The sequence below is a fragment of the Schistocerca piceifrons genome, chromosome 2 (assembly GCF_021461385.2).
Source record: "Schistocerca piceifrons isolate TAMUIC-IGC-003096 chromosome 2, iqSchPice1.1, whole genome shotgun sequence".
In the NCBI taxonomy this organism is placed as follows: Eukaryota; Metazoa; Arthropoda; class Insecta; order Orthoptera; family Acrididae; genus Schistocerca; species Schistocerca piceifrons.
In genome coordinates this window covers 473,663,330-473,674,793 of record NC_060139.1, presented here as the reverse complement: position 1 = coordinate 473,674,793, position 11,464 = coordinate 473,663,330, and positions in this window count along the sequence as shown.

The following is an 11,464-nucleotide window of genomic DNA, read 5'->3' as shown; positions in this document are numbered from 1 at the left end:
GTTCATCCTCAGTGATCTATGAGCTACCTTCTCATTGGCCTAACTGGGCAATGGACCACCTTCTTCAGTGCGGCTGCACCAATACGTCCGACCTCCTGTGGAAATCCCAAACAGCAAACATGGAGGAAATGGACAGGGGGTGCGGACGGGTGGCGATAGATGCGAGTGTGGATCGACCGTGACGCGTGCCGAGGTACTGGGCCGCGCGGTTGCGCTCACGTTGCGTTCCGGATAGCGCTGTGGTTAACGCGCTTGTCTGATAAGCAAGAAATCGCGGGTTCGAATCCCGGTCCCGTGCACATTTTACGCTGATTCCGCGTAATTTCCCGAGGCAGCTTACACCAGTGGTCCTCTCTCTTCCCTGTCCTTTCTTCCCCTCTCCACCATCAGTTTACATAAATGTGTAACAGCTGCGGTTTTGTCTGGTGTCTGTTTTTCCGGACATGTCCGAAAGAATAGACACCTTGCATTCATATAATTTATGGGAATTGTGTGACCTGTTTGTATACGTTTGGTGACAGACACTTTCGGAGACCTATGAAGGGCTTGTAGAATCGATGCCACGCAGAATCTCAGCGTTCCGAAGCTGGACCAACACGCTACTAAGCAGACGGTTATTTTTGTCGGCCATTCTGATTTAGGCTTCATGTCATTTCCCAAAATGGCTCAAGGTAAACGCCGGCATTACTCCTTTCAAGGGGCACTACAGATTTCCATCCCTACCCTTACTTAACCCGAGCTTGTGCTCCGCTTTTAATAACGTCATTGTCACCGGACCTTAAAAATAGCCATTTTTATTTTATTTTATTGGTAACACAAAGCTATGAATATTATTTTTCATGCACATTAGTATAAGGATGTCCTAATCTCGTTCATTTGACAATGGTGCAAGTGCTGAAATCTATCGCCAGTGTAGAAAGAAATAAAAATAGGGCATGGTTGGGCTTTCTGGATCATGTGGCTATGTTGACAGGAATAATAAAATAATCTACTGGTCAGACCATGTACGCAGCTTAGATGCGGTTACGTTACCGTTCCTAGATAAGTCGTGCACAAGTGTCAAGAAACTTTTTCCAAATATATTTAATCCAGACAGCAATAATCCCGAAGGAAATAGAAGAGGAGAGACGGTAGTGCTTATACCCATCCGCCATGCAATATTGTTGAAATACATGAATGCTACTTATAAATCTTTTCCTCTACCATCCACTATGTCGCTCAATAGAACGACTAGCGACATCTATTATACATTTAAAAAATAATAAGGGAATGGGACTACGTTAACCAGTCTTTTTGGCGCTTTCTGTATCGGAATGTAATATGTATTACTTCTTGTTTATTAAAGAACTCATGTAGCGTAATTGTACACAATAATCACTCAGCCTTCACTACAAAATTTGTTTTTGGTAAAATTTTCCATGTCGCCTGAAGATGTCAGAGTAACTTAGAAAATGCCCGCCCGGTTGGACGTGCGGTCTTAACGCACGGCTTTCCGGACGGGAAGGAGCGCCTGGTCCCCGGCACGAATCCGTCCGACGGATTTGTGTCGAGGTCCGGTGAGCCGGCCAGTCTGCGGATGGTTTTTAGGCGGTTTTCCATCTGCCTCTGCGAATGCGAGCTGGTTCCCCTTATTCCGCCTCAGCTATACTATGTCGGCGATTGCTGCGCAAACAAGTTCTCCACGTACGCGTACACCGCCATTACTCTACCACGCAAACATAGGGGTTACACTCGTCTGGTGTGAGACGTTCCCTTGGGGAGGGGGGGGGGGGGGGGGAGGGGTCTACCGTGGGCCGAACCGCACAATAACCCTGGGTTCGGTGTGGGGCGGCGGAGGTGTGAAGTGGACTGCGGTAGTCGTCGTGGGGTTGCGGAACACTGCGGCTGTGGCGGGGACGGAGCCTCTCCGTCGTTTCTAGGCCCTCTGTTAACATAACATAACATAACTTAGAAAATGCTGCGAAAGGATTTGAGTGCACGGGAATTTTCCCCTTCAGTCCCAACAATATTCCAGCGCACCAATTCCCTCCTTCGTTCATATTCTCGACTGACATGTCCCTCTCTGTTACCACAGAATCAGAAGTAAACCCAACCCCTGCAATTCCTTCTAATCCTCCAAAAAATTTGAAAAGTCAGAGTTCGGCAATATCATCATAATTGTCGTCTGTTTTGTTAACCTCAAAGAAATCCACCGGTACCACGCGTGCGAGGAGGGAGAAAAATTCAGCTTGCCCTCTGACTTTAACAGATCGCCGCTGTCTCGTATTTTGTAAACTCCCGAAGGAGAAGGCTAAGGGTTGCAAAAACGCACTAATGTTCAAAAGAAATCTTCAAATCCGAAAGACGATTCATCTTCATCATCACCTGAAGCTGAGTCGCAGAAGTAAAACGTCGGTTGTTACGACCCCTAGATCCATGAAGAAAGGAGAATTGATCATGCGTGATACGTGCAACGTGTGGTTTCACGAATTTTGTGTGCGGGCTGCTGGTTGTAATCAGTTCCGATGTGGGAAATGCACGTAATAAATATTGGAACAGTCAAAAAATGTAACCTTCCATTTTGTACATATATGTATGACAGTTCCCATTTACGATTCAAATAGCCCGACAAATTTTTAATTTTTCTGTTTTTTCATCATCTGAATTTTGCTGCTTACAAGAGAAAGGAATACACCTTATAACTATGATCTATTCACCATTACAGTTTAACATGCGTAATAAAATATTTACTACCCCTCTGGGGTCCAGAATGTTGAAATGATTGACTTAGTCCCACCTTACCCTATTCATTCTAACTGAACATTCTATGCGGAAATTATTATTGTTGCTAGGATGGCTCCTCCTGGCTGTGCTGGAAGGAGCCAATGATATGGCGCAGTGGTAAGATAGCTGACTGGAATTCGGGAGGGCAATTCATGAATGCCCATTCGGCCATCCCGGTTTAGACTTTATACGATTCCCCTAGCTCGCTTAACGCTGATGCAGGGAAATTTCCTCAGAAGCGCACGGTCGATTTCCATCTCAATCCATTCCAGAGCCTATCTTGAGCTCCTTCTCTATTCCCCTCGCCCGTTACTTTGCTTTCCTTTTGTTCGTAACAGGACCCATCACAGCCAGTTTGGTAGTTATGCTACTTCGAGCCATTAAAAATGCAGCGCCTGTAAGGATAGCAAATACTATCGTGCATATTTGTTATGCAGAAAGAACACGTTAAGTCTGAGGTGATTTCAAGGTTTACAGGGCGTGAAGTTTAGTACACAGAGCTCCCACCTCTGGCTACAACAACGGGTGTGATCTGGCTGGGTACTGAGTTGAATTCAGCTTGGATGACAGATGTGGGTACCTCATTCCATGCTGCTTGAACTCTTGAACTCTGCGCTAATCTGTCACAGTGGGTGGCAAGAAAGCAGGGGCCAGTCTCTCGGCAGCCAATGACCAGATCTCCTCAGTGGGTGAGATTTCTGGATAACTTGGTTGCCTGTGTAATAGCTGAAAGTCTTATATTGAGGTAGACCGACGCAGCACGGGAAACAAGCGGTTTTGAGCTATATTGTTGAAAGATAACGTACGGAAACCACGAAGGAGGCACCACCACCGACCTAAACACGCGGTAAAGGTAGTCCCTGCTGTCTAAACTATCTACTACGTAAACCAGAGGCTATGGTGTGTACCCACTGGCACACCATACCACCAGGGCAGGTGCTGGGTTTGTGTGACGATGACGAAAGCACTCTGGTGATGTTTGTTCTCCTTCGAGAGTACACACATGGGTTCGTCCATCGTGGTACTGTACGCAGAAATGCGAAATTTTAGAAATAACGATGTTCTGTTGCCCCTGCAATAAGTGCTATCGTTGGCGCACTACCGTCGGAGCGTCTGTCTCTGCTGTGCTGCCGCATAGACGGAAGACGCGACGGTGACCACCGTGTTAATAGACCGTGCTACTGCAGAGGTCGCCGAACTGCCCAACTAGCTGTAGCCTGTCTGCAGACGAGTCTATTTCCTCACTCAAGGCAAATGACGTGACTGTACGCTCCTGTATGGCTGGAGCAAACGATATATCTATCCTATCGGGCGCTAGTCGCACAGGACCGCTAAAATATTGTGTACATTCACTACGGACTTTCTAAACACATTGATTAAATCTAGGTCTAGGGATGGCGGCCAACGCGAGCAGCAGTGTTACGAAACAATAAACTTAAGTCCCGGCAGGCCATGATCCTGCCATCGTGCAATTCGTACACGTGCTCGTACACGTTTCACATTCTTAAACGAAGCCTAACACTGTGCTCTCACAAGCAACCAGAATTCTAATGCGATTTATGAATAAGAGTGGCACTGTGTAATCTTTCATTGTGTACAGAATGTAGGTGGCGTTGCTCCTATCAACTTTGTGGGGCTACGCTAAAATGGTAATCACTTGCATATCCAAGCACATAGAACACTTGATAACAGTTTGGCGTTAGTGCATGCCAAATTCATATGTTGAAAATTGATTGACCAGCAGTTCATCTTCATTGCGGTATGTCGTTGATGTCTGTGTTTTCTTATAATGATTCCAGGAAATAATCTGCAATTGTGTCCTCTTGAAGATAGTAGTACTTGCCATGCTCTGCAGTAACTGCACTTCTTGATAGTAGGCGAGAGTACGACACAGTGAAACATACCATCTCAGCTGTTTCTAATAATATCTTTACTACATGTTGATATCATGTTGACCTCTTGATATCATGTTGACCTCTATCAAAAGCATCTTTGATTGTAATGGTGGGAAATTTGGTGTTCCATTTTCCTCTTCATCTGTCATTAATGATTTTGATAGTCAATAATTAAAATTAAGGTATATTTACAAATTTAATATTTTTATAATACATACATCTAACAGGAATTTAGTATTTTGTGATCAAATACATACTTTTGACTATAGAGGGTGATTCAGCTGCCCCTGCGTATGAGTTTTATGCAACTCGCAACGCCTTCAAATATTACGAACAAGATTTTCGTATTCTCCCACTCGCTATGTGCAAAATATCGGTCCTATAGCAAAAATAAACTTGAGCTTTCTGTAGGAATTTTAATATATTTAAATTTTGTACTCGGATACACTTTCGCTACAGGCTGTAGCTATCGAATTATTCAAAGAAAATATACAAAAGTGACTTTAAAACGAGTTCTTAGTGAATAACTTAGCCGTTTCCCAGCGAAAACGTATTCCAGTACAAAATGTAACCACATTAAATTTCCTACAAAAATGTGCTGTTCATTTCTTCTGTAGGACTAATAGTTGGCGTGTGGTGAGCATGAGCATGTCGCATGTGGTCTTTGCGGGTGTTGTGAGTTGCACAAAACCCACAGGTAGGGATAGCTGGATCACCCTATATATTGAACAGCTATAAATGTGGAAAATATGTAGGTTATAAATCTTAATTTTTTTTAAATTTATGGTGTAGTTAGTACACGGTGAAACACTTGTATACAATATATCGTGAAGAAGTGTAGACTCATGGATACTTAGAAATTCAGGCCTATGACAATTTATCAAGATGTAGAAAGCGCTGATGAAACTTTTCTTAAGAGAGTGACACCAACGAATGCAAACTATACGTCAGAAAATGAGGAATTTATCAAGTTAATGTCAACATTTTCGATGAGTTGGATTTCCTTATGCCTGCGGTTTCAGACCGCTCTCTAGTTCCTGATAGTGTGCCCAATACCGTACAACCATTTGAGTCATATAAATGTGTGACCCCTCCAAATACTTTGAGAGATGATTTGCCAAATGTTGAGGCAGTCAGTTGCAGCATATACACTGATAACATTAGTACCAGCAAATTGTATATATTACAAAGGACTTTTATGGTTTCCCGAAAGGTCCTCCTAGAAACACAACTGGATAGTCAAAAGTGAAAAGCGTCATATTGACTTCAACGCCTGAGAAAGCGGCTATGCAAGAAAAAACTTTAAGGAAAAGAGTAAAGTTAGAGGAAAAACAGAAAAGAAGTGTGAAGAGAGACAAGAAGCTGAAAACTAAGCAACGTCAGATTGAAAGAACTCCGAGAAAAAGTGATCAACAATGCGATAAAAGTGTGTCATCCAATGGAGCAGAGTGGAGTTCATCGCTAGATACTTTTAACTCTACCTGGGATGTTTTGACTGAAGACTATATTCTGGAAAAAAATCTGTATGACGTACGTTTTGTATCCAAGGTTTTGAAGCCAATAGAAATGGTGTTGATGAATATGGTCTATACCTTCGGAAAAAGGGGTAGTTTTTGCACTTGTTTCGTGTATCACGTAAGGGCATTGCGATGATGCTACATTCAGCGTTGCCTATGGCTACTAAGAAATTATGAATTTATACTGCATGTCAAACCACTTTAAGCAGTCTTGATGTTCATTGAGCAAAACTTACTGTATCTTCAGTGTTCGTAATTGTATTTATCATGCACATTAACATTTTATGTGTGATCCAAGCTACAATGACGGAAAAAATCGCAACACCAAAAAATATTTAATGTAGGGTAATGAAATTTCAGAAATATATTTATCTAAGTACTATATGTAAGTGATTAACATTGCAAGATCACAGGTTAATGTAAGAGTGAGAAAATCCATTGCAAATGTGAGATTCTGGTACATTAATAACCTGTGTGACCACCACAATGTTGAATGCATATACACGCCAACATGCATGCACTGCTGTTGTACATGTGCCGGATGTCAGTTTTTGGGATAGAACTACATGCCTATTGCACTTGACCGGTCAATGCTAGGACGGTTAATGCGGTTTGTGAATGAGACTGGAGTTGTCGTCCCATGGTGTCCCAAATGTCCAGAATAGGAGACAGATCTGCTGATCAAGCATGTCAAGGCAACATGTCGACACTCTTTAGAGTATGTTGGGTTACAACACCGGTATGTAAGCGATCGTTGTCCTGTTGGAAAACAGCTCCTGGAATGCTGTTCATGAGTGGCATCAAGACAGCTCGAATCAACAGATCGATGTACAGTTTTATAACCAGGGTGCGTGGGATAACCACGAAAGTGCTCCTGCTGTCGTACGAAATAGCACCACAGACCGTCCAATGTATCTAGCACGCAGACAGATTGGTTGCAAATACTCAATTGGTCTACTTCTAACCAACACACTAGCATATCTGTCACCGAGGCAGGACGAGATTTCATCAGAAAACACAACAGACCTCCTCCCTGCCATACGGTGAGCTCTCGCTTGACGCCACTGAAGTCGCAATTAGCGGTTGTTTTGGGGTCAGTGGAATGCACTCTACAGGGCGTCTCATTTGGAGCTGTTCTTGAAGTAACCGACTGGTTACAGTTCGCTGTGTCACTGTGGTGTCAACTGCTGCTCAAATTGCTGCTGCAGATGCAGTACGGTGCGCCACAGTCATACGCCGAACACGATCGTCTTCAAAAATGGCTCTGAGCACTAAGGGACTTAACATCTGAGGTCATCAGTCGCCTAGAACTTAGAACTAATTAAACCTAACTAACCTAAGGACATCACACATATCCATGCCCGAGGCAGGATTCGAACCTGCGACCGTAGCGGTCGCGTGGTTCCAGACTGAAGCGCCTAGAACCGCATGGCCACTGACGATGGTCTTCCCTCTCGGTAGTGCCACGTAGCGTTCCGGAGCCCGCTCTTCTTGAGGCCGTACATTCTCGTGATCATCGCTGCCATCAGTCCTGCACAGTGTCTACATTCCTGTCAAGTCTTTCTGCGATAATGTGAAGGAAAGTCCAGCTTCTCGCAGCCCTATTACATGAGCTCGTTCAAACTCAATGAGGTGTTGATAATGGCATCTTTGTTGCTTTATAGTAATTCTTGATTAATATCAACTCACCACATCCATTGTCCGCCCTGATAGGTGAGTGGTCAGCTCGACGGAATGCCGTGCAAAGGGCCTGGTTTCGATTCCCAGCTGGGTCGGAGATTTTTCTCCGCTCAGGGACTGGGTGTTGTGTTGTCCTCATCATCATCGTCATCATCATCATCATCATCTCATCCCCAACGAAGCGAAAGTCGCCGAAGTGGCGTCAACTCAAAAGACTTGCACCAGGCGACCCGTATACCCGACGGGAGGCCCTAGCCACATGACATTTTTTTTTTTTTTTTTTTTTTTTTTTTTTTTTTTTTTTTTTTTTTTTACGACATCCACTCTCCACTCTCAAAAGTAACTCATGCAGACAACACAACAATTACAGAATGTATTTAAAAGAAACCTGAGTTGCATCCTCGTAGTGGAGCTACTAGCTCCTCTCTTATGCGACTAGCGTGAAATTTGAAAAGGTATCATCTTACAGATGCAGAAACACACTTACCAACTTCCGTTTATGTCGCACAACTCCTTCTCGGTGTTGCGATTTTTTGGTCTATTTATTTAGATATTAATAACGTAAAATATCATAACTGATCTATTGTGTACTATACTCGCGATACACCGTAAAACAATCGCAGCATCTCTTTTTTTTAAAAACTGATTTCTTACCAAATTACTTTTCTTTATATCTAAATGTTAGCAATGAATTGTTCTTTTAAATATATACAAGCATTTTGTCCTGTAACAAATAATTTCTACAAAAGCACCGAAAATGTAACCTTGGGTTCACTGTGTACTACTGTGCGGTACTGTATAGGTGACTGTGTTGGGCGGCTGGCCTTGGAAGCGCCTCCCGCAGTCAAAGGCTGCTGCTGGCCGACTTTGCCGCTCCCCTACCCCGTGCCAGACACAGTATCTGCGACGTGATGCGATCCTGCGGCCCCGGCCAGCAGCAGGGAGTCCCTCTGGCAGCGTCGCCAGCCGTCACCCTATCCCCGCCGCCTCAGAACCCTACACGGCTTGCGGCCGTCGAGCTGGCTAGCTACCCACCTCAGCTACACGGCCCCAGGCACAACACGCCCATCATGCGGCGCGCGGCGGCGGCCTACGCAGTACTGAGGTGGCTCGTGCATCAGTAGCCGAAGTCACCGTGGCAGTGCCCTCCTTAACACGTCGGAGACTGCGTGCTGCACGTTTGAGGATAGCATCTGTGCCAACGCTCCAAAAATAACATGTTACGTAGCGTAAGCTGCTCGGCTAGCGGCCGCCTCGTTATTATTATTTGAGCCTCAGTACTTTGTTCTTTGTCTCGACTATTTTATTAACAGTATTGCGACAAGAAATACGATTCTATTGCCAGATATGGAACCAATTGAATGCAGGAATTCCAACGTGGCACAGCTTCACTAAAATAAGGGATCGGTGAGTAGACGGATCCTGAGATATCAAGGAATCGTGACTTTGGCAATGGAGGAAAATGTGGGGATTAAATAGCGCTTATACACTGAAGAGCCAAAGAAACTGATACACCTGCCTAATATCGTGTAGGGCTCCCGCGAGCACACAGAAGTGCTGCAACACGACGTGCCACGGACTCGACTAATGCCTGAAGTAGTGCTGGAGGGAACTGACACCATGAATCCTGCAGGGCTGTGCATAAATCCGTAAGAGTACGATCGGGTGGAGATCTTTTCTGAACAGCTCGTTGCAAGGCATCTCAGATATGCTCAATAATGTTCGTGTGTGGGAAGCTTGGTGGCCAGGGGAAGTGTTTAAGGGGGGTAGGACGTCAAACGGGCCGACTTGGAGCAGGAGAAGCACCACACGAAATTTTATTTTCTATTGTCTATACTTTTACAAAGAAATTCATAAAACTTTGTCAGCATGACCAGGAAGGATTCAGGATTCACACTCATAGCAGTGGGAGTGCAAAAACATAACAAAATAAATTTCCTTTTAGATACGAAATTTCATCATTTTTTCACTTTCTGTTAGCTGCATTTGTTACTATAAGTACATTTTTCTTCACAAGTAAGAGAGATTGTTTGATGAATTTTGCATAGCATACAAACCATACATGCAGGTGTATGAAACTCTAGAATTTTCCAAATCTGTTAAAAACTGTGGTAAAAATTGAGATAATTAACTACAAAATTTGATTTTTTTTAAACATAAAGTTTAAAACGTAACAGCTCATTCATTTTTTCGTAAATTAAATAGATTCTATAGTTTCAGACACCTGTAAGTATGGTTTGTATGCTGTGCAAAGTTCATCGAACAGTCTCTCTTACTTATGAAGAAAAGTATACCTATAGCAACAAATGCAGCCAATAGTAAGTGAAAAAATGATGAAATTTCACATGTAAAAAATTGTTTTGTTATGTTTTTGAACTTCCGCTGCTACGAGTGTGAATCCTGAATCCTTCCTGGTCATGCTGACAAAGTTTTATGAATTTACTTGTAAAAGTATAGATAGTGGAAATTAAAATGTCCTCTGGTGCCTCTCCTGCTCCAATTCAGCCCGTTCGACGTCCTACCCCCGTTAAACTCAGAAGAGTGTTCTTGAATCCGCTCTGTAGCAATTTTGGACGTGCTGGGTGTCGCATTGTCCTGCTAGAATTTCTCAAGTCCGTTGGAATGCACAATGGCCATGAATGGATGCTGGTGATCAGAGAGGACGCTTACTTACGTGTCACCTGCCACAGTCATATCTAGACATATCAGGGGTCCCGTATCACTCCAACTGTACACGCACCACACCGTTATAGAGCCTCCCCCATCTTCAACAGTCCCATGCTTGACATACAGGGTCCATGGATTCATGAGGTTGTCTCCGTAACTGTACACGTCCATCCGCTCGATACAATCTGAAACGAGATTCGTCCGACCAGGCAACATGTTTCCAGTCATCAACAGCCCACTGTTAATGTTGACGGGCCCAGGCGAGGTTTAAAGCCTTTTGTCGTGCAGTCATCAAGGATACACGAGTGGGCGTTCGGCTTCGAAAGCCCATATCGATGATGTTTCGTTGAATGGTTCGCATGCTGGCACTTTTGATGCCCCAACATTGGAATCTGCAGCAATTTTCGGGAGGGTTGCACTTCTGTCTTATCTTCAGTCGTCGTTGATCCTCTTCTTGCAGGATTTTTTTCAGGAACACAGATGGGGGAAAGTGTGGCGTGCGGGATTTTTTGGGGGGGGGGGGGATGGTGGTAAAACAGCATCTGTGACTGTGTCCTGTGCACACTGAGCTGGGATTTCGGTAATACGCTCTTCTGATGTTTTGAGTAATCTATTGATACCGCAACATGGCAATCCAAAAAAAAAAAAAAAAAAAAAACTCAGCATCACTTTTGCAGATGGGTCTTCACCTTTTCTGGCTTTGGGAAATCAACATGTTTCCACTATTCGCTTTGCTCTTTTGTCTCGGATCTTACTGATACATCCAGCAGTCGTCCGTGGTAATTAGGCCGATAAAAACGTCATATGGATAAGGCGGGACAAAATGAGCAAAGATTCAACGTTGACTAAAGGACGGACTAACAATTTCAGGGACCTAGTGTTTCTGCGGTTTTCAGTCCGCAGACTGGTCGGGGCAGCTCTCGGCGCTATCACGTTACTCTA